The sequence below is a fragment of the Zootoca vivipara genome, chromosome 5, assembly GCF_963506605.1.
Source record: "Zootoca vivipara chromosome 5, rZooViv1.1, whole genome shotgun sequence".
Taxonomy (NCBI): Eukaryota; Metazoa; Chordata; class Lepidosauria; order Squamata; family Lacertidae; genus Zootoca; species Zootoca vivipara.
The window spans coordinates 94,550,446-94,572,689 of NC_083280.1; the positions used below are offsets into that span (position 1 = coordinate 94,550,446).

The 22,244-nt window shown below is 45.8% G+C and overlaps 1 protein-coding gene across 1 annotated transcript in view; it reads right to left on the reverse strand.

Moving 5' to 3' along the window:
- The window catches only part of LOC118096523 (potassium voltage-gated channel subfamily KQT member 1-like), a 265,503-nt gene that overhangs the window by 107,605 nt on the left and 135,654 nt on the right, over positions 1-22,244 (reverse strand). The gene's annotated exons all lie outside the window — the stretch shown is intronic.

The following is a 22,244-nucleotide window of genomic DNA, read 5'->3' on the forward strand; positions in this document are numbered from 1 at the left end:
AGCACATATTTTTCCCCAAAGATTTTAAAATACAAAGCTTTTCAGTACAAATTCACAATAGTATATTAAGCATCCATGCCCCTTTAGATGTTTGTGCTTTGTCTTTCCTGCTTCAATTCAGGTTTCTGACAGCTGAGCTCCACTTGTGCAGAATGGAGGCATGCTGTGCACATAACCAGAATGCTCTAGAGTGTGAAAGAGAAATAATTGCCTGCCTTCAAAGGAGCTTCTCTGCCTGTCTGTGTCTCTGCATGAGTGACTGGTCTGACCATCGTTCCTCCTGGTTGGAAGATGGCAAGTTCAAACAGTGGATCATGCAGAGAAACAGTAGGTCAGGTACTGGAAGCTTCTATCATCCTGCAGCTACTAAACTAGCATTTCTTCTGGCATGCTGGTGTGCCCTGACACAGTTTGAGAATTAATGGTTTATGGCACTAAACAAAAATAGATAAATCTGAAGTACAGAAAATTCTGGAGATTAGGAGGAATTGCCATCATAGAATCCTAGAGTTGGAAGAGACCACAAGGGCCATCCAGTCCAACCCCCTGCCAAGCAGGAAACACCATCAAAGCATTCCTGACAGATGGGTGCAAGGAAGGCACAATGCAGGCAAATGTGGAGCATCGTGACACTCTTCATATTCTTTGAAGGTACCCACAAGTTTCTACTACAAAGAAATTAAAATGCGGGGAGATATTTGGACACTTGAAATTATAACAAAACTCCTTTCCTAGAAAGATGCTGGTCTTTATTTCATCATTGCAAATGAGTTCACGTAAGTTATTAAACCAGAAACATTTTTACCAGCCCATCTGCCCACGCTAGCTTGTGACAGTTGCTTGTGACACACCAAAACTGTGGCAAAACCAGGTGGTTTATCAAAGCTTTCTTGCTTGATCCTTAGACACCACAGCTGACCAGGCAAATGACTATTTACAAGCATGCTTAATTTTAAAAACAAAATTATTTCACATATCTCACATTTAAAGAGTGTGCTGGGCTGATAAGGGTAACCCAAACAGAAATTATAAGCAATAAAGTCAGTTGTGTATGACCGTGTCTTCACTTCTGCTTAATGCAAAATCTCTTCTTGGAGATATTAGGAGAGGATTTTAAAGATAGAGAAAATGGTTGGGGTCCGTTAAACCATACTCTGAATTCCTCTCTTGGCTTAAGAGGAACGGGCTTTCATCTGCGGTTTGCCCTGAGGTCTGGCACTCACTTCTTCATGGAATGCAGGAGCAGGCAAAGGCACTGGATGCAGAAGCATGTTGTCTGCCACAACCTTCCGACTCTGTTTCCGGAAGCAGAGGTTATCCTACGAATTGGATTTTTAATTGGCTTTAAACTAATGGCACATGCTGGAAAGAGATGGCTGGGGAGAGGGAAGCCCATGATTTGTTTATTTTAAGCTTCTCTTTATATTTATGATTCAGCAACCTTCTGTGGAATGTAAGCTAAAAAATATTTACAAGTGAGGAGGAAATAACTGGAGTTATATTGAGATCAATACAGCAATAATGGAGACTGTATGTGACTTGAAACAAAAAAGGAGGGGGAGGGGGAAGCTCAAGTATGAATATGCTGGGAACCTCCACTTAAAACATCGAAAAAGAGATTTGTTTGTGCTTCTGATGGAATGTAATTTAAGATAAAGGATAATGTGCTATAAATCTCAGCTGTAAAGATGAAAAGAATCCATGAGCTGTGGGGAAATAGCCCACTTTCCTAGGCTGAGGGGGGAAATGGCGAAGATCTGCAACACAGTATTACGGTACTAGTGAGACAATGGCTTTTAGCAGGTTGTCGCCTCTTCTGAGACATGGAAGCAAAAGGGACAGAGAGCTAAGACATTGGAGAAACTTTGAGATTCAATTCTGCCCCAAGTCATGATGGGAGACAACATCGGGAAAGTGAAAGAGACAACCAGAGATGGTCTGAAGGAATCTCCATGGACATAACAGTTTTTCAAAGACGGACAAAGATGAAAGCTGTTTCCCAGTACTGCTGGATCTCTCAGCAGCTTTTGATACCATCAACCACAACATCCTTCTGGACCATCTAGAGGGGCTGGGAGCTGGGGGCATTGTTATACTGTTATACAGTGGTTCTGCTCCTTCCTCCTAGGTCGTGTCCAAAAAGTGTGGGGTGCCTCAGGGTTGCATCCTCTCCCCCATGCCTTTTAACATCTATATGAAGCCACTGGAAGAGATCATCAGGGCGTTTGGGCTGGGTGTTCATCAGTATGTAGATAATACCCAATTCTACCTCTCTTTTAAATCAGAACCAGTGAAGGCGGTGAAGGTCCTGTGTGAGTGCCTGGAGGTGGTTGGAGGATGGGTGGTAGCTATCGGATTGAGATTGCATCCTGACAACACAGAAGTACTGTTTTGGGGGGACAGGGGGCGGGCAGGTGTGAAGGACTCCCTGGTCCTGAATGGGGTAACTGTGCCCCTGAAGGACCAGATGCGTAGCCTGGGAGTCATTTTGGACTCATAGCTGTCCATGGAGGCGCAGGTCAATTCTGTGTCCAGGGCAGCTGTCTACCAGCTCCATCTGGTACGCAGGCTGAGACCCTACCTGCCCGGGGACTGTCTCACCAGAGTGGTGCATGCTCTAGTTATCTCTCGCTTGGACTACTGCAATGCGCTCTATGTGGGGCTACCTTTGAAGGTGACCCGGAAACTGCAATTAATCCAGAATGTGGCAGCTAGACTGGTGACTGGGAGTGGCTGCCGAGACCACATAACACCAATTTTGAAAAACCTACATTGGCTCCCAGTACGTTTCTGAGCACAATTCAAAGTGTTGGTGCTGACCTTTAAAGCCCTAAATGGCCTCGGTCCTGTATACCTGAAGGAGCGTCTCCACCCCAATCGTTCAGCCTAGACACTGAGGTCCAGCTCCGAGGGCCTTCTGGCGGTTTCCTCACTGCGAGAGGTGAGGTTACAGGGAACCAGGTAGAGGGCCTTCTTGGTAGTGGCGCCCGCCCTGTGAAATGCCCTCCCATCAGATGTCAAGGAAATAAACAACTATCTGACTTTTAGAAGATATCTGAAGGCAGCCCTGTTTAGGGAAGTTTTTAATGTTTGAAGTTTTATTCTGTTTTTAGCGTTTTGTTGAAAGCCGCCCAGAGTGGCTGTGGAAACCCAGCCAGAAGGGCGTGGTAGAAATAATAATAATAATAATAATAATAATAATAATAATTTATTATTATTATTATTAATTTCAGATGCAGGACTGAACAAAGATAATATTTTGAGTTACTCACTTGAAGTTTTATAAATTTATATAATATAACAATACGAATGGAAATCATTAATTATGCAGCTGTTGATTAAGGGGTTATTATTATAACTGAAATGTAACTAAAATTAATAAGATTATGGAACACAGTGGCATAAGATCGGAAATGCTTCTAATCCACCACACAGGGAGCCACTTTAACCAAAACGTATTAACTGGAAGTTGATAGGCATTTGAATAATTGTATTAATTGGAAATTAATTGATATTGCGCGGACAGGCGGAGTCCCCCAAACCCCCAGGCGACCCCCTGATAAAGATGCAAGACAACATGCTATGGGGTTCAAATTGGCCACAACTTTATTAAGATTCAGATGTTGGGAGACCTTGGCTCAGGCATTGGGCGTTATCCTTCCCAGTCCCCAGCCGGGATCTGGGAGGCATCGGGGTTATCCACATGCATGGGGGTTGGGGCTGGCTCTGGAGAACATATCTTCAAGCAGAGAGAGCCCGCCCCCTGTTCGCCACCGCTGGAAGGGGCAAGTGATGACACCTATTGGCATGGTCAAGGCTTCCCCCAATACCCCAATCTTGTTGCCACAAGGGGGTGAGGTCTCCGCCTCATGCCCCTCCCTCTAGGAAAATCGCCAAGGAATTCCACCCAAGGCCTGACACTGCCAAAGTTGTGACGTATTGCTACAGGAAAGGCAAAACCTGCCAATGGAGGGAAATTCCTTTCCGACCTTTCAACAGCGGCCTTGACGTAGCAGCACCTGTGAACCTGTAGAGAAAAGGTTAACCTGCAAAAGAACATGAATGAGGGTGTGGTGGGTGGGAGAAGCTCTGGAACCAACTGGTGCTTGGAGGTAAGATTCAAATTCTATTGTGTGAGCCGGACAGTCCTTTCCCTTACCTGGCCATCCCCTGGCAACACCTCCCCAGGCAGGATTGGACACTAGGCTTGGGTAGGCTGAGACCCCTGGCATCCTACCTGGGAAGGCGGTGCCAGCCCCAAACTACCAGGGAGTCACCCTACGGGATCAGGGGGCTGCGCACAACCACGCAAAGGTCGCCCCCCATTTGATGCGTGGAGTGGTCATTGTTTTAATCTGGCTATTATTGAGGGAATATTGGAAAACTAATAAAAATTATTTGGAAAAAAACCCTCCCTGTGCAGAATTTTCCATGTCATACAGAAGGTTTAAATACCAGCCTGATGTCTGTGAAAACTGAGGTGATACACAGTTCCAACATGAGGACCAACATCAGAATGATTGAGGTTGGACCACTGTAGTAAGACCAATTGCAAAAATATGATTAATGACAATAACAATAATAAATTGATTAGTCTTGCTGTTCTTACAAACAAAATTTCTAATATTTAAGTGCCTCAAAGTGACTGACACAGTAAAAATAAAATGACAATGACTCTAAATTAGGATAAAAACAGCAGTAAACAGAAAATAAAATACTGATCCCACAATATATTTAATGAGTCCTATCCACCCAACTCACAGAATAACTCACAGAAACAAAGGCTGCTGACGTAAATGAGTATCTATTGCACAATATGTAGGCATGCACATAGCATAAAATTCATACACACACACATCAGTTCACATGCATGGATTGGGTAATTTTTAATTAATTAAAGATCTTAAGATCTCAGGGTGGTTCACAAGATAAAAATACAAGATAAAAGCAAAAAATAAGTAGATGAACACAACAGCAGTAGCAGCAGCAGCAGCAAAACAATAATCTCCACTCCCAGAAACACATTTAAAATAGAATATGAATAAGTCCAAGGCCTGGTGGAAGAGGAATGTTTTCACCTGGCACCTAAAAATCTATAATGAAGGCGCCAGATGAACCTCCCTGGGGAGAGCATTCCACAAACGGGGAGACGCTGCAGAAAAGGCCCACAGGTTTGATTAGGAATCAACATCAAGTGTAAATCTTACTGTGTATCTCAATACTAGGTCTTTCATTCAAACAGTGTATAAGAGAGTATAACATTTCCGACAAAGTTACAGCAAACACAAAGATGCCAATGAAAACAGTAGCCTTGTGTCTCCTCTGTATTCTACTTTAACATCTAGGGATACCCTAATTAGTATATCACACACATATATACAGCATAATTCTACATCCCAGACTTAGGAAATTCACATACTAAGCATCTTTAGATGTTATGTGAGAGAGGAACAGAATAAGACGTAGGTCCACCATTTGGAGCTATAGCCTCATGGTTGCCATAATGCCCTGTTCTGGCATAGGTGGTACAGCATAAAGCTCATGAAATTAGATTCCTGTATGCATTGTGAGTCTCAGGTCTGAAAGTATTTTGGAGGTCTTTAAGCAGAGGCTTGACAGGCATATGTCAAGAATGCTTTGGTGGTGTTTCCTGTTTGGCAGGGGGTCAGACTGGATGGCCCTTGTGGTCTCTTCCAACTCTATGATTCTATGATTCTACTATGCTGGGTTCACAGTGGTGATATATATATGTTCCATGGCTATGAGAATATGATAGGGAACTAACAATTGTTTCATGATGTCTGCTGGCAGTGGCCAGGGGCGGAGGAAGGAGGGGGCGGTGGGGGTGTCACCACTGAGGGGGAGGACAAAATGCCGGGCGGCACATCCAAGCCACATGTTTCTCCTGGGAGAGACGCACACTGCCCAAACGGTCCGCCCGCTGCCTCCCCAGCTGCAGGGGGGCTGAGTGGGAGGCAGACAGACAGACTCCTCAGAGGCCCCGCGGAGTGTCCTGCCCTGGCTGGCCCCGCCCCTGGGCACAAGGCACAAGGCACAAGGCACACACCCCGCCCCAGGAACCGAATCAGCTTGCTCTGCTGCTGGCAGTGGCAGCAGGATTTCAGTGCATCATTCTTTCATTTTGCCTTTCCTCAAATGTTGATTAAAGTAATAATAATAATAATTTATTATTTATACCCCGCCCATCTGGCTGGGTTCCCCCAGCCACTCTGGGCGGCTTCCAACAAAACATAAAAATACAGAAATCCATCAAACATTAAAAGCTTCCCTAAACAAGGCTGCCTTAAGATGCCTTCTAAAGGTCTGGTAATTGTTGTTCTCTTTGACCTCTGATGGGAGCGCGTTCCACAGGGTGGGTGCCACTACCGAGAAGGCCCTCTGCCTGGTTGCCTGTAACTTGGTTTCTCGCAGCGAGGGAACCACCAGAAGGCCCTTGGCGCTGGACCTCAGTGTCCGGGCAGAACGATGGGGGAGGAGACGCTCCTTCAGGTATACTGGACCGAGGCCGTTTAGGGCTTTAAAGGTCAGCACCAACACTTTGAATTGTGCTCGGAAACGTACTGGGAGCCAATGTAGGTCTTTCAGGACCGGTGTTATGTGGTCTCGGCGGCCGCTCCCAGTCACCAATCTAGCTGCCACAGTCTGGATAAATTGCAGTTTCCGAGTCACCTTCAAAGGCAGCCCCACATAGAGCGCATTGCAGTGGTCCAAGCGGGAGATAACCAGAGCACAAACCACTTGGGTGAGACAGAGCACAGGCAGGTAGGGTCTCAGCCTGCATACCAGATGGAGCTGTTAGACAGCTGCCCTGGACACAGAATTGACCTGTGCCTCCATAGACAGCTGTGAGTCCAACATGACTCCCAGGCTGTGCACCTGGTCCTTCAGGGTCACAGTTACCCCATTCAGGACCAGGGAGTTCTTCACACCTGCCCGCCTCCTGTCCCCCACAAACAGTACTTCTGTCTTGTCAGGATTCAACCTCAATCTGTTAGCCGCCATCCATCCTCCAACTGCCTCCAGGCACTCACACAAGACCTTCACCACCTTCACTGGCTCTGATTTAAAAGAGAGGTAGAGCTGGGTATCATCCGCATACTGATGAACACCCAGCCCAAACCCCCTGATAATCTGTGCAGAAAAGGTGAAATATAGATGTAATAAAAATGAAAATGAAATAAAAGGAGTGAGAGTCCTCAAAGCAATATCCCCCAAACCAAACCATGTGCCTTCCTTTCAGCTCTCCTATGCTCCTCCGTTCCAGTCAACTGCAAGACAACAACAAAACCCTCAGGAATTCTGGGTCTTCTGCTGGCAAGAGGTTTATCTCCGGCTCTGACATAAGCAAGGGTGATATGCCACTAATAACCAGGAATCATCAAAGCTTCTACATAATAAAAAATAATCTAGCCAAGAGGGTCCATTGTGATAAGAAGAAGTGGGCATAAGGCAGCTCTTGGTCATGTTCATGAATTTACATATTAACATTTCCACTTATTCTTATTTTGTAAACTGTTCTGGGTATTTAATAACCCAAAATAGCAAAATATTCAGAAGGAAGCCCTGCTGAGTTCAATGGGATTCACTTCTACATTTGTGTATATGGAGATTCAGGGTTTCAACATTTGAGCGTCTTCTAAAACCTTGATAATTCCACAGCCCCCCAAGAACCTGTATTATGCCTTGCTTAGGAAGGGAACAAGCATGCAAAGATGAACAGACAGCTTCCAGGTCATGTGGCCAGCATGACTAAGCCACTTCTGGCGAATGGAAATGCCGTTTACCTTCGTGCCGGAGCAGTACCTATGTATCTACTTGCACTTGACATGCTTTCGAACTGCTAGGTTGGCAGCAGCTGGGACCAAGTAATGGGAGCTCACCCCATCACAGGGATTCGAATAGCCAACCTTCTGATCAGCAAGTCCAAGGCTCCGTTGTTTAGACCACAGCGCCACCTGCATCCCAGTCATACAGAGACACAGTGGACACATAGCCCAATTGATTTCTACTTCATACTGTACAGTAAAGCATACCTGCCAAGTCCGGGTCGTAAATATCCAGGATCGGCAGCGCGCGCCGATGGCTTCTATGGGCACCAGAAAATGGCGGCGCCGGCGCCGGAAGTCACTTCCGCGCATGACCGGAAACACGTAAAAGCGACTTCCGGCGCCGGCGGCGCCATTTTCTGATGCCCATAGAAGGGCAAAGCGCCACCGGAAGTCGCGTCACGCAACTTCCGGTCATGCGTGGAAGCGACTTCCGGCACCGGCGTCGCCATTTTCTGGTGCCCATAGAAGGGCAAGCGGCACCAGAAAAATGGCCGGGTAATTAGGGTTGCTAACAATTGCATTCTCCTCCACTCATAGCTGCCAAGTATCCCGATTTAAGGGACAATACCGGGATTTTTCGCTAAACGGGAGACCGCCGGGAAACGGTAAGAAAAAAGGGGTTTTCCCGGCGGATACGGGATACTTGGCAGCTATGCAGTAAAGACATTTGTAACTTGCCTGAGTCAATGTATATCAATATTAGCCCATGTAATTATACAGTGGGCTTTGAGAAAGGTGTTATGCCTTTGTGTTAAATTCCCAAAAATATTTGTTCCAGGAAATAACTTTGGAGCAAAGTATTGCCTACCCTACAGACCAGACAGAAAGGTTCTCACATCTATCTTCATAAAAATGAGCATGTAATAAAAATTAACTTCAGCTCTGATTTAGAAGAGATATGAGAAGAGGCATTAAAATAAAATGGTGGATTGAACACCCTGATGGAAAGGGACTATGCCGTCTGCCCAAAGTTCAGTGTTTTCATACATTAAGAATGCAAATGAATTGTTGGTTAGCCTAGTGTGCATGAACTATTTCAGTCCCACACGAAAGCTCATACCTATGACAAACTTAGTTGGTCTCTAAGGTGCTACTGGAAGGAATTTTTTTTATTTTTTGTTTCGACCACGTCAGACCAACACGGCTACCTACCTGTAACTATTTCAGTTCCAGTTACAGGTAGGTAGCCGTGTTGGTCTGAGAGGTAGTCAAAACAAAAAATATAATATAATAAATAAAATAAAAATTCCTTCCAGTAGCACCTTGGAGACCAACTAAGTTTGTCATAGGTATGAGCTTTCGTGTGCATGCTCTAAGGTGCTACTGGAAGGATTTTTTATTTCTTATTTTCCTCGACTATTTCAGTCCCAGTAACTTCATCTACATGCTCAAGCCATTAGCTCTGAAAAAGCATCATTCCAACTCCTCCAGGACTTTTCTAATGTAAGTGATCTGAGAAATGCATACTTAAGAAAGTCAAAGGTCAAGATTGTGAATAAAATATGGATGCAAAAGTTGCATGCTTCATTAGCAGCTGATGTGCTGTTTGTGCCTTGGGTATTCTCAGTGCTTTTTTCCTGGGGGTACTCAAGGCTAAGCAGTACCAGCACCTTTTTTCTAAAAGAAGAGTACTGGGTACTTTTTAAGTATGTGCAAATTTTAGCATAACTACAGACAGTAATGCAACTGGTCGCATAGAACACAGCACATATACCACCTAACACCATATGTGATGTATGCATTTACGGAGTCAGCATACTTTCTGATTGAAAACTTCTTCTTCTTCTTTGGCGATCACCCATAGCCGAGTAAGATTGTCTTCCATAAACACGGTTTTAACAATGGGTTCGTAAGTGACTGTGGAGGCCTATTCTGGATCCACACGTCCTTCCACAGTGGGGACATTGGTTTCTGGGTGGGAGTTGATCACGGTGTGGATTTGCCATGCGTGCCTTCCTCTTAGCACGTTTCTCCCTTGCATCCTGAGATCGAGTTTCTTCAAAGCCCATGACACCTTTGGGAAAGGCTGTTCTCCAACTGGAGCACTTGTAAGCCAGTGTTTTCTCAGTTGCCAGTGTTTATACTACATTTTTAAAGATTTGCCTTGAGACAGTCTTCAAACCTCTTTTGTTGACCACCAACATTATGCTTTCCATTTTTAAGTTCGGAATAGAGTAGTTGCTTTGGAAGACGATCATCAGGCATCCGCACAACATGACCAATCCAACGAAGCTGATGTTGAAGAATCATTGTTTCAACACTGGTGATCTCTGCTTCTTCCAGTACACTGATATTAGTTCGCCTGTCTTCCCAAGTGATGTGTAAAAAAAATTGGAGACACCGTTGAAGGAATCTTTCGAGGAGTTAGAAATGGCATTTATAAGTGGTCCATGTTTCACAAGCATATAGTAAGGTTGGTAGTACAATAGCTTTGTAAACAAGCATTTTGGTTTCCCTGCGAATGTCCCGGTCCTCAAACACTCTGCACTTCAATCGGGAGAAAGCCGCACTCGCAGAGCTCAGGTGATGCTGGATTTTGGCATAAATGTTGGCCCTTGTGAGAAGTGATCAACATTTTCCAATGTTACACCACTGAATTGGATTTGTGGCACGCAGAGAGATTATTTTGTACTTGTTGGTGCAGCACTTTGGTTTTTTGGATGTTGAGTGATAGGCCAGCTTTGGAGATATTGCAAGGTCATATCTAACTTGTTTTTGTGGAATTTGTGAGAGGACCTCAGCAGCTACGGGGAACTTGCGGTTAAGGAGATGTTGGTAATGTTCTTTCCAGCGCAGTGCAATAGCTTCTTTATCTTTTAGTAGTGTGATACCGTCTGCTGAGCGTAGGGGGCATATGCCATGTTTTATTGGCCCATAGATGGTCTTTGTGGCTTTAATGAAACTCTGTGCATCATGAGTGTCGGCTAAGTGCTGGATCTCTTGAGCTTTTTTTTATTCACCAGGTGTTTTTTAGTTCTCTGGTTCGTCTTTGAACCTCAGGTTTTTTTCTTAGTGGCACAGTTTCTATCTCTTTGCCAGATCTGAAAGGCCTTCCTTTTCTTGTCAATCATGTGTTGAATCTCACTGTCATTCTCATCAAACCAGTCCTGGTGTTTCTTGGTTTGGTATCCAATAGTTTGTTCACAGGCTACAATAATGGATGTTTTTAGCTTGGTCCAGTGTTCCTCGATGTTATGAGGGAATTCTGAAAGCAGATGGTCCTTAATGCAGAGAAAGTGCTGGAAAGTTGTTTGCTTTCTTTCTGCTTAGCATCTCAGATCTTGTTAATTGTTTTACACATAAATGTACAACTTTTGTCTTTTCAGTACACAGCTTGTTTCAGGTTTTACCAGTTTTCTTTTAAGCAAGACAGAGTCGCATGGTCAGTGTTCTGGATTCCAGTTTTTCATTACAGGGCCACAGCTGTTTTTTTGCAACTCAGCCAACAGCAGTACATTTCAATGACTAAGCAGCCAGGCCAGGAACGCTGCCTCAGTCTCAACCAGGGCCTGGAGTAGCTTTCTGAGAAACATGCTGCTCAAGGCTCTAGTGTAATTTCTGAATTCATTGTGCGTAATGATTTGTGTTGCTGAATTTATAGTGTGTGTGTGTGTTGATTTTTAAACACAAACGTGTGCTACGTGAACATGTGTAATTTTAAAAATCTTGGTTGTTTGATTTTTCATTATGTTGTGTTTCATCCAGCCCAGCCCCTCAGATTATATGGGCACCTGCTACCACTTCCCATGAGGGGGATCTGTTGGTGGGATCCCTAGAACAGTGTTTCTCCAATTTGGTTTGTGGTGAGTTCCTAGAAAAATAGCACTGTCAAAAACATATAGATTATCCTTATAAACCTCTACAGTGCACACTCTTTTGAAAATAACACTCAATACTTGTTTCCAAACTGATTTTTTCCCTATCAGTAAAATAATAATAATAATACCCCAAAATGTGAGAGTGGAGTAGAGTGAAGGAGAAACTAGTGTAGACTCTGGCTTAACCCAGCCCAACCCTTTTTTATTTTTCATCAAGAACATGGAAAAAGAAGGAGGTTAAATCCTGCCACAGAAGATTAAAAGTCCTGGGGGAGGAGACCAGTATGCAGGTAATTATATGGCTGAAAAAGTGTTGCATTTCTGTTGTAGACAATGAAACACTTTAAGACAAATGGGGTGTTGAAGCAGGATTTATAATTCACTGAGTAATAGGATTTTGTACTGTTTGGCAGGATTAGGCATGTGGCATGTTGAAGGGTGTGTATGGGGGCTCTAGTTTTTCAGCATGACAACACATAGTGCTTTCCATTGTTAGTTTAACCAATTTACAGGATTACTCAGTAGCTGCAGCCTTGTGTTCTCCCTACCTGCACTATGCCATAGGAATGGTGATGCTTGAATAAGACCACTTTTCCTTCTCGCCCTTTCATAAACTGCCACCACGTGACCCAAAGAGGCCTGCCAATGGGTCAGTGAAGGGCAGGCACAGAAACGCAATTAAAACATTCTCCTCTTAGGCACTTGACCTCTGTGACCTGAGCCATCCAGCTTTGGGGAGAGCAGCCTGCCGTGTGTTTGATGTCAGCAGCGTTTTAACTAAAGACTCGGTTATTTTTTCTGCCAAAGTCCTGAAAGGCTGACAACAGTACTGAAACCTTTATTGGGGAAGTGGGGAGGGGGATTTCTCCAGCTAAAAAATAAAGCCGAAAATCTTCTTTAAAAATAAAAGGTGGCGCATTTTGCGTGCAATAACTATGCTCCATGTGTGCAATAACTATGGTTGACATATGCCCAGAATTTGCCGAAAGTAGCCAGAATACTACAGTCAGAAGCAAAACTAAATTCTGGCAGAAAAAAGCTCTACAAGTTCTAGCAAAACTTAAAAAAAGCTCAACAACTTTGCAAAAAATAATAATAATAATTAACAACTTTTGTGTCCGGGTGTTCACTTTTTGAAATATGGCAACCCTAGCAATAACTTCAACCTACCTTTCCAAAGGCAGCAATTCTACCTAGAGCTTTCCTTTCCTTTGACAAATGTGAAATGAATGCTAACAGCATATGAAACAATACTTTGGTAGGAAAGAAACATATGTTAGGAGTGATCATGCAACATCTTACTGCATAGATCGAGTTTTTATGCCTTGGTTTTATTGCTGTTTCAAATATGGTTAGCTATTTTGAGAATGCTGTTAGGGTGAAGAGTTGAGGAATTGCATTCCCCTTTTTATTTGAAATTAAAGAAATTCTGGCCTTTAGTATGTGCATTTACACAAATACAAAATCCTGTTTCAGTGTCTGGACCCGAACTGCAACCCTGTTGCCATGCAGAGGGGAGATCACGGCTAAACTGCAGATTACGCTTGAGGATAATTATAGACACTTATTTTCTTGGTTAAACCACTGAGCCTAGGGCTTGCTGATCAGAAGGTCAGCGGTTCGAATCCCTGTGACGGGGTGAGCTCCTGTTGCTTGGTCCCAGCTCCTGCCAACCTAGCAGTTCGAAAGCACGTCAAAATGCAAGTAGATAAATAGGAACCGCTACAGCGGGAAGGTAAACGGCGTTTCCGTGTGCTGCTCTGGTTTGCCAGAAGTGGCTTTGTCATGCTGGCCACATGACCTGGAAGCTATACGCTGGCTCCCTCGGCCAATAACGCAAGATGAGCGCGCAACCCCAGAGTCGGTCACGACTGGACCTAATGGTCAGGGGTCCCTTTACCTTTTTATTTTCCTGGTGACAGCAGTCACGAAATTAAAAGACGTCTGCTTCTTGGGAGAAAAGCAATGACAAACCTAGACAGCATCTTAAAAAGCAGAGACATCACCTTGCCGACAAAGGTCCGTATAGTTAAAGCTATGGCACTTTTGCTCCCTGGCCTCATCCAGCCCCCTCTCAGGAACTGGCAGTGATGCTTGGTGTTCAGAAGGCACAGAGTGTTGGAAGGGACCCCAAGAGTCATCTAGTCCAATTCCCTGCAAATCTCAGCTACATCATATATGACAGGTGGCCATCCAAACTCTGCTTAAAAACCTCCAATGTAAGTCCATTACCTTCTGAGGGGGTCTGTTCTACTGTTGAACAGCTCTTACCATCAGAAAGTTCTTCCTGGTGTTGAGTCAGAATCTGTTAAATTGTGAACCAGCTGAAAGAGTCTCCTGCTGCCATTTACTGCAGATGCAATAGAGGTGGTGAAGAAGGTCCTCTTCGCCGTTGCTATCGCCACTTGGTGGCTCGACGTTAAGCTCCAATCTGTGTCCAGTCCAATTCAAAATGAGTTTTCTGCCACTGGCGCTCTAGCCATCTCAGCGATTGTTTCATCGCCCTCAGCTCCGGGGAATACTATGTGGCTGTCCGGGCTCCATGCAATTGGAGAGGGCACTTCAGGGCCAGACAGTTGATAGCCCTGGTTAAGTCTGCATTCCAGCAGGCCACCAGGGAATTAGCTGAAAGGCCATCAACATGGGATAAAACATCCCCTACCACTCTCTGGAAACCATTTGGATCCATTGTGGCAGGGGCAGACCATCAAAATCTGTCCCACCTCCCTGGAGAGGATAAGTCCAGTTGCACCAGGAAGTGATCTGACTCTGGCACTTCTTTTGTTTCGCTTTTACTTAGTGTCAGATCTCCCATGTCCATAGATGAACACCTAAGGCATGTCCGTGACTATATCACCTCTCAGTCTCCTCTTTTCCAGGCTAAATATATCAAACTCCCTCAACCATTCCTCATAAGGCTTGGTTTCCAGACCCTTGATCAACTTAGTCACTCTCCTCTGCACAAGTTCCAGCTTGTCAGCATCCTTCTTAAATTGTGGTGCTCAGAACCGGACACAGTATTCCAGGTGTGGTCTGACCAAGGCAGAATAAAGTGGTACTTTGACTTCTGTTGATGCAGCTTAGAATAGCATTCACATATTTTTGTTGCTGCATCACACTGCTGACTTGTGTTATGTCTGTGGCCTATTAAGTCCCCTTGATCATCTTCACATGTACTACTTTCAAGCCAGGTGTCCCCCATCTTATATTTATGTAACTGGATCAATAAAATAAAAATTTGTAAATTCAGATGAGATGCTCCATGATAACTCATGGAGGTACCCTACTCTGTTCCTTGTCCATTGTCACTGTGAGATTACTACCACTCAGGGCTATATTTCTAGAATAAGAGGTGCCAGAACTCACCATGAACACCTCCCTCATTCTCTTAGAATGGCAATGGCACTCATCTGAGAGGTGCCGGAACCGAGTTCCGGTGAGTTCCGGCTGAAAAAAGCCCTGCTACCACTAATGAATAGTATACACATGGTTGGCTATATAAAAGGATCTCCATACATTAAAAGGTGGTGGGTGCTGGATTTGGAAGGGGAGATGGAGATGAAGGCATGCTGAAAATGTTTCAGGAACACTGATGAAGTTTAAAAAACATGCTGCTTCAGATTCCCAATGTAATATGTGAATGTACTCTGAAGATCCCTGAGTTACCTCTGGGCAAACTGAGGAGGCCTTCTGCTTTTTCTTAACCTGAGTTGAAGATTATTTGTTTTGAAATATACATGATCAGCTCCAGTTTCTTCAGCTGACCAGAGAATTTGGTTCATGGAGAATACCAACAGACATATATAGATTGTCAGTAATAGGTGTAAGCATCATGCTATATTATGCTGGACTTGGAAATCTTTAATTATTTGTTTTCAAATAGTCTAGTCTCACTGTCTCCATAAAATACTTTCCAATGACCAGTTCTCTCACTGTGTGCTATTATTCATTATGTGATTCTTTGTGCAGCCACCAAGCAGTGTGCATGTTCACACTGAGTAGGTTAAATGGGGGGCAGTTATTATATTTTTATAATATAATAAAATGATGAATTCTGCATATAAGTTAAATAAGCAGGGAGACAATATACAACCTTGTCGTACTCCTTTCCCAATTTTGAACCAATCAGTTGTTCCATATCCAGTTCTAACTGTAGTTTCTTGCCCACATAGAGATTTCTCAGGAGACAGATGGGGTGATCAGGCACTCCCATTTCTTTAAGAACTTGCCATAGTTTGCTGTGGTCGACACTGTCAAAGGCTTTTGCATAGTCAATGAAGCAGAAGTAGATGTTTTTCTGGAACTCTCTAGCCTTCTCCATAATCCGGCGCATGTTTGCTATTTGGTCTCTGGTTCCTCTGCCCCTTCGAAACCCAGCTTGCACTTCTGGGAGTTCTCGGTCCACATACTGCCTAAGCCTGCCTTGTAGAATTTTAAGCATAATCTTGCTAGCGTGTGAAATGTGCGCAATTGTGCGGTAGTTGGAGCATTCTTTGGCACTGCCCTTCTTTGGAATTGGGATGTAGACTGATCTTCTCCAATCCTCTGGCCACTGCTGTGTTTTCCAAACTTGCTGGCATATTGAGTGTAGCACCTTAACAGCATCATCTTTTAAAATTTTAAATAGTTCAGCTGGAATATCATCACTTCCACTGGCCTTGTTATTAGCAGTGCTTTCTAAGGCCCATTTGACTTTACTCTCCAAGATGTCTGGCTCAAGGTCAGCAACCACACTACCTGGGGTGTACGAGACCTTCATATCTTTCTGGTATAATTCCTCTGTGTATTCTTGCCACCTCTTCTTGATGTCTTCTGCTTCTGTTAGGTCCTTACCACTTTTGTCCTTTATTATGGTAATCTTTGTACGAAATGTTCCTTTCATATCTCCAATTTTCTTGAACAGATCTCTATTGTTTTCCTCTATTTCTTTGCATTGCTCGTTTAAGAAGGCCCTCTTGCTATTTTCTGGAAATCTGCATTCAGTTTCCTGTATCTTTCAAATAGGAAGAGGTTAACTAGGTGTGAAAGCACGTCAAAGTGCAAGTAGATAAATAGTTACCCCTCCGGCGGGAAGGTAAATGTGTCAGGAGTATGGGCAGGAGTCAGGCTCTGGGGCCTGTAGTGCTTTGCAGGACTGGGGCCTGCCTCAGCTTGTGCTGGAGAAGCAAGGCGTGGCCACACAGGTGAAGTCCTCAGCTTGTGCTGGAGAGGCAAGGAGTAGTCACCCAGGCGAGGCCTCTTGAGATCTCACTGCACCTGGTGGCAGGAGCTGGGAGGGTTAAAAGCTCAGCTTTTCCCTTCAGCTCTTTGCCACAGCAACGCTATCCCTGCCTGGTTGCATCTGGCCTCTTGATTCTTGCTCCTTGGACCCATGCCTTGCCGACATCTTGATTCTTGCTCCTTGGACCCTTGCCCTGCCGACGCCTTGATTCTTGCTCCGTGGACCCTTGCCTTGCCGACGTCTTGATCCTTGCTCCGTGGACCCTTGCCCTGCCAACGCCTTGATTCTTGCTCCGTGGACCCTTGCCCTGCCGACGCCTTGATTCTTGCTCCGTGGACCCTTGCCTTGCCGACGTCTTGATCCTTGCTCCTTGGACCCTTGCCATGCCGACACCTCGATCCTCGACCCTTGGACCTTCGCCGTGCTTCTTGTTCCTTGAGCCTTCGCCTTGCTTCTTGCTCCTTGGACCTTCGCCTTGCCGACACCTTGCTCCTTGACTCCCAGACCTTCGCCTCTACCTTGCTCCTTGACCCTGTGACTGCCTGCTGCTGGACCCTCAGCCCTGCACCTGTTCCTGCTTCTACACCACCATCTTGCCTCTGGTCCTGACACCCACCGACCGGACCGTGACAGTTTGCTGTGGCCAACCCACGTCCCGGCCAGGGTGCGAGATGGACAGAGCCCAGCCTATGGACCTCGCCACGGTGCTGTAGCACCTCTGCATGCAGGTAGCTACGCTCCAGGGGGAGGTGTGAGCACTTTGAGCAGCCCCTGCTGCGTCCCCAGCCCAATGGACTCTTCCCGTCCCAGTGCCAGATAAATTCAGGGGGGAGCGTGGGGCTCCTCCAGCCACTACCCCCCCCATCGGACTTATGATTGTCCCATTGACCTGCAGCCGGGAGCAGAGATACCCTTTGGCTGCATTTATGCCTTGTCGGCCCCTGAACTTGGGGCCCCCCGAGAGTACCACCCACGCAATCATCCCTGCACCCCCGTGGCTTCTCTCGTGCCTTCCGCCAATGATCGGGTCTCCCACATCCAGGAGACACAAGCCAACCTGGTACAGCACCTAGAGAGGGCCAAAGCAGACTATAAGGTGCAAGCGGATCGATGGCGGTGGCAAGGGCCTGCGTTCCAGGTTGGGGATAAGGTTCGGCTGTCCCTGGCATGTCACTGCACCAGACGTCGGCCCCTGAACTTGTCGGCCCCTGAACTTGGGCCCCTCCGAGAGTACCACCCACGCAATCATCCCTGCACCCCCGCGGCTTCTCTCGTGCCTTCCGCCAATGATCGGGTCTCCCACATCCAGGAGACACAAGCCGACCTGGTACAGCACCTAGAGAGGGCCAAAGCGGACTATAAGGTGCAAGCGGATCGACAGCGGTGGCAAGGGCCTGCGTTCCAGGTTGGGGATAAGGTTCAGTTGTCCCTGGAACGTCACTGCACCGGACGTCCCTTGACTAAGGGAGCATTCCCCATCCCGCAGCAGATAAACCCGGTCACCTACAAGCTAGAGCTTCCCCCCTCCCTAAAGATCCGCCCCGTGTTCCATGTATCCCTGCTGAAACCTTGCCACACGGGCCATTTTCCAGGTCGCACCACCCCATCGCCATCCCGGTCCAGGTGGACAGCCACGAGGAGTTCCAGTTTCGCCCAGGTTCTCGACTGGAGATGGCTCCGGGGCAAGCTCCACTACCTAATTGACTGGGTGGGCTACGGGTCGGAGGAGCGATCTTGGGAACCAGCTGACTTCGTGCACGTGCCCGCCAAGGTTCGGGCCTTCCATCGGAAGTTCCCATATAAGCCTGGGCCATGACCGGGGGTGGAACCCCGTTTCCCTATGGGGGGGGGAGTACTGTCAGGAGTATGGGCAGAAGTCAGGCTCTGGGGCCTGTAGTGCTTTGCAGGACTGGGGCCTGCCTCAGCTTGTGCTGGAGAAGCAAGGCGTGGCCACACAGGTGAAGTCCTCAGCTTGTGCTGGAGAGGCAAGGAGTAGTCACCCAGGTGAGGCCACTTGAGATCTCACTGCACCTGGTGGAAGGAGCTGGGAGGGTTAAAAGCTCAGCTTTTCCCTTCAGCTCTTTGCCACAGCAACGCTATCCCTGCCTGGTTGCATCTGGTCTCTTGATTCTTGCTCCTTGGACCCTTGCCCTGCCGAAGCCTTGATTCTTGCTCCGTGGACCCTTGCCTTGCCGACGTCTTGATCCTTGCTCCGTGGACCCTTGCCCTGCCGACACCTTGATTCTTGCTCTGTGGACCCTTGCCCTGCCGACGCCTTGATTCTTGCTCCGTGGACCCTTGCCTTGCCGACGTCTTGATCCTTGCTCCTTGGACCCTTGCCTTGCCGACACCTCGATCCTCGACCCTTGGACCTTCGCTGTGCTTCTTGTTCCTTGAGCCTTCGCCTTGCTTCTTGCTCCTTGGACCTTCGCCTTGCCAACACCTTGCTCCTTGACTCCCAGACCTTCGCCTCTGCCTTGCTCCTTGACCCTGTGACTGCCTGCTGCTGGACCCTCAGCCCTGCACCTGTTCCAGCTTCTACACCACCATCTTGCCTCTGGTCCTGACACCCGCCGACCGGACCGTGACAAAATGGCGTTTCCGTGCGCTGGTGATGTGGTGATCCTCAGAAAGGATGCACCAGGACAAAGATGCTTGGCCTTGCCACCTACTTTTAAGTACCACCAGGGATGCGGCAGGGTGAAGCATGTTCAGTGACACGCAGGGCAAAGCATCTACCCTGTTCATCCCTTTCAAAAAGGGAAGGCGGATGGCGGTGGATGGCAGAACTCCCCCTAAAAAAGCTTTTTATGCACTAATAAATAACAAGATGAAAGATGAAAAAATCTTTTACACCTTTCATATTTCATCTTATTATTTATTATGACTATGACAGATCAACACGGCTATCCACCTAAATCTGTTTTTATGCCCTGTTGCGTACAAGCACTTGCACACTTTGCTTGAATGTTGCTATAGGTGAAATTCCAGGCTTAAAGTGCATCTCACATGGCATTCTATGGTTCTTCTCCTTTTCTCTTTGGGTGGGGCTCTGTATTTTAAATGACAAGCAGGCTCTTCTTGAGCAGAAGGATAGCTTCCTGATATTACCCCTCATATGAAGGCAAATAGTTGCAGGAGGGCTATTTTGAGCTGGGAAACAACAGGAAGGGAAAGGGCTAAGCCCCCTCTTCCCAACTGCTCTTTCATCACTTAGATTTGCAATCTGTCTATGTCACTTTGGATGAAGTTTTTTTTTTAAAAAAAAAAAAAGTGGTTTGATCCTCAATGAGTATTCCTTATTGATTAGTACCTGCTTCAATAAACAACTGCAATAAGCAGAAATTCAAATCTACCCCCACCCCCAACTGCTAGGACAATAAGTTTTGAACTTAGACTCTGCCTTCACAAAAAATGGCCTTTGCTTGCCTGGCTAAATCCCCCCTCCCCCCTTAGTAATTACCGGTATCTTCTTGTTTACTTCTCAGTTGTCAATGGAGTGTCTGTATACAGGGGCACTTTCCGCTGTTTCCAACTAGAGAGTGTAGCACAATGTAGTAGAGCCAAGAAGATTAACAAGAAATGGGAAAATGGGAAACCTCTAAAAAGCAGGGCCTCTTGTGGCATAATTACAGACGTCATACAGCTCGATAAGATCTTTGAAACGCAGGATTTCCTAATGAGTGCAGCTGAACATAAGGAAACTGTTCAAAGAGAACCATCTTTATGTGGTATCATTATTAAAAGTAGAAGCCACAAATCTTTAACGCAAGACTGAGAATGAGCTTATTAAACAAAGCCAAACTAAACTGGTTGCATTTCAAAGGGTTCTTGGTTCTTATATTTTCTATTTAAAATGTAATTGTGCTTTTTTGTTGGCATCAAACATCAAGACATAATACCGTGTTTTTCTGGACACTTGCATTTAAAAAAAAAATACCCTGGCTGCAAAAATAGTATAATAATTTAAAAAGATACTGCAGTAATACCCGCCCCCATGAAAAAACAACTTTTTAGCCCTCTAGCTAATTTGTTAGTCAGTTTAAGGTTCCATGGGACTCTTGTATATTTCTTCATTACCTGGCCAATATGACCTATATTTTTTTTAAAAATAGTTTGCTTTTCTATGGCTAAAGAGGCAAGGCACAGAGAATACCTTGTGGACCCTGCAATGAAATCATTTCCTTTTCTTGTTGACTACAGTGGTACCTCTACTTACGAATTTAATGCGTTCCGAACGCACATTCGTAAGTCGAAAAAAAATGTAAGTCGAATCCCATAGGTATGCATTGGGAGAAAAAATTCGTAAGTTGAAGCAACCCTATCTAAACTGCATCCAAGATGGCGAACGGAGCTCTGTTCGTAAGTAGAGACATTCGTAAGTAGAGTTATTCGTAGGTAGAGGTACCACTGTCTTTGGCTTAGGAAGCTTCCTTGAGTTTGCTGAGACAGGCTTGTTCATCTCTCCCCTTCCCCCCCCCAAATAGAATCAAAGAATCAGAGAATGCAGGAATCTCAGCTAAAGCATCCGTGACAGATGGCCATCCAACTTCTGCTTATAAACCTCTAAGGAAGAAGAGTTCACCACCTCCTGAGGGAGACTCTTCCACTGTCAAAGAGCTCTTACCAGGGGTGTAGGAAGATAGAGGTGGTGGGGGCAGGCCACCCCGAGCGGCACGATCCCAGGGGCGCCATTGCGGCTGCCCACCCTGCCCCCCAAACGCACGCCCTGCTCCTGCACGCCCTGCTCCAGCATGAAGCTCCGCCGCTGGCTCTTACACAATATAAAGGAGATTCCAACTAAACATCAGGAAGAACCTTCCAACAGTGGGAGTTGTATTGGATGCCTTAGTTCAGGGGTAGGCAACCTAAGGTCTTGTCAATCCGGCCCGCAGATGGTCTGGGAATCAGCATGTTTTTACATGAGTAAAATGTGTGCTTTTATTTAAAATGCATCTCTGTGGGGCATAGGAATTCGTTCACTTCCCCCCCAAAAATATAGTCTGGCCCACCACATGGTCTGAGGGACAGTGGACCAGCCCACGGCTGAAAAAGGTTGCGGACCCCTGCCTTAGTTGATACCCTCAGGTGATCCTATGATTCTTGCCTGGTTTACTAACAGAATTACAATTAATAATGAAAAAGATTAGAGTGATCAAATTTGTATCAGGTGGCATTAGTTTTGCCTCAGACTGGTTAATCAAGGAAGGAAATTTACACTTTAATACACACTTTATTGCACACCAGTCTGTTATAATGCATTCTATGTGGGTTAGTCTTTAAATATCAGCTAGTTCGGGTCTGTGACCAGATTGTTATGCAAGTTCTTACATACACAGTTCAGTCCTGTGCATG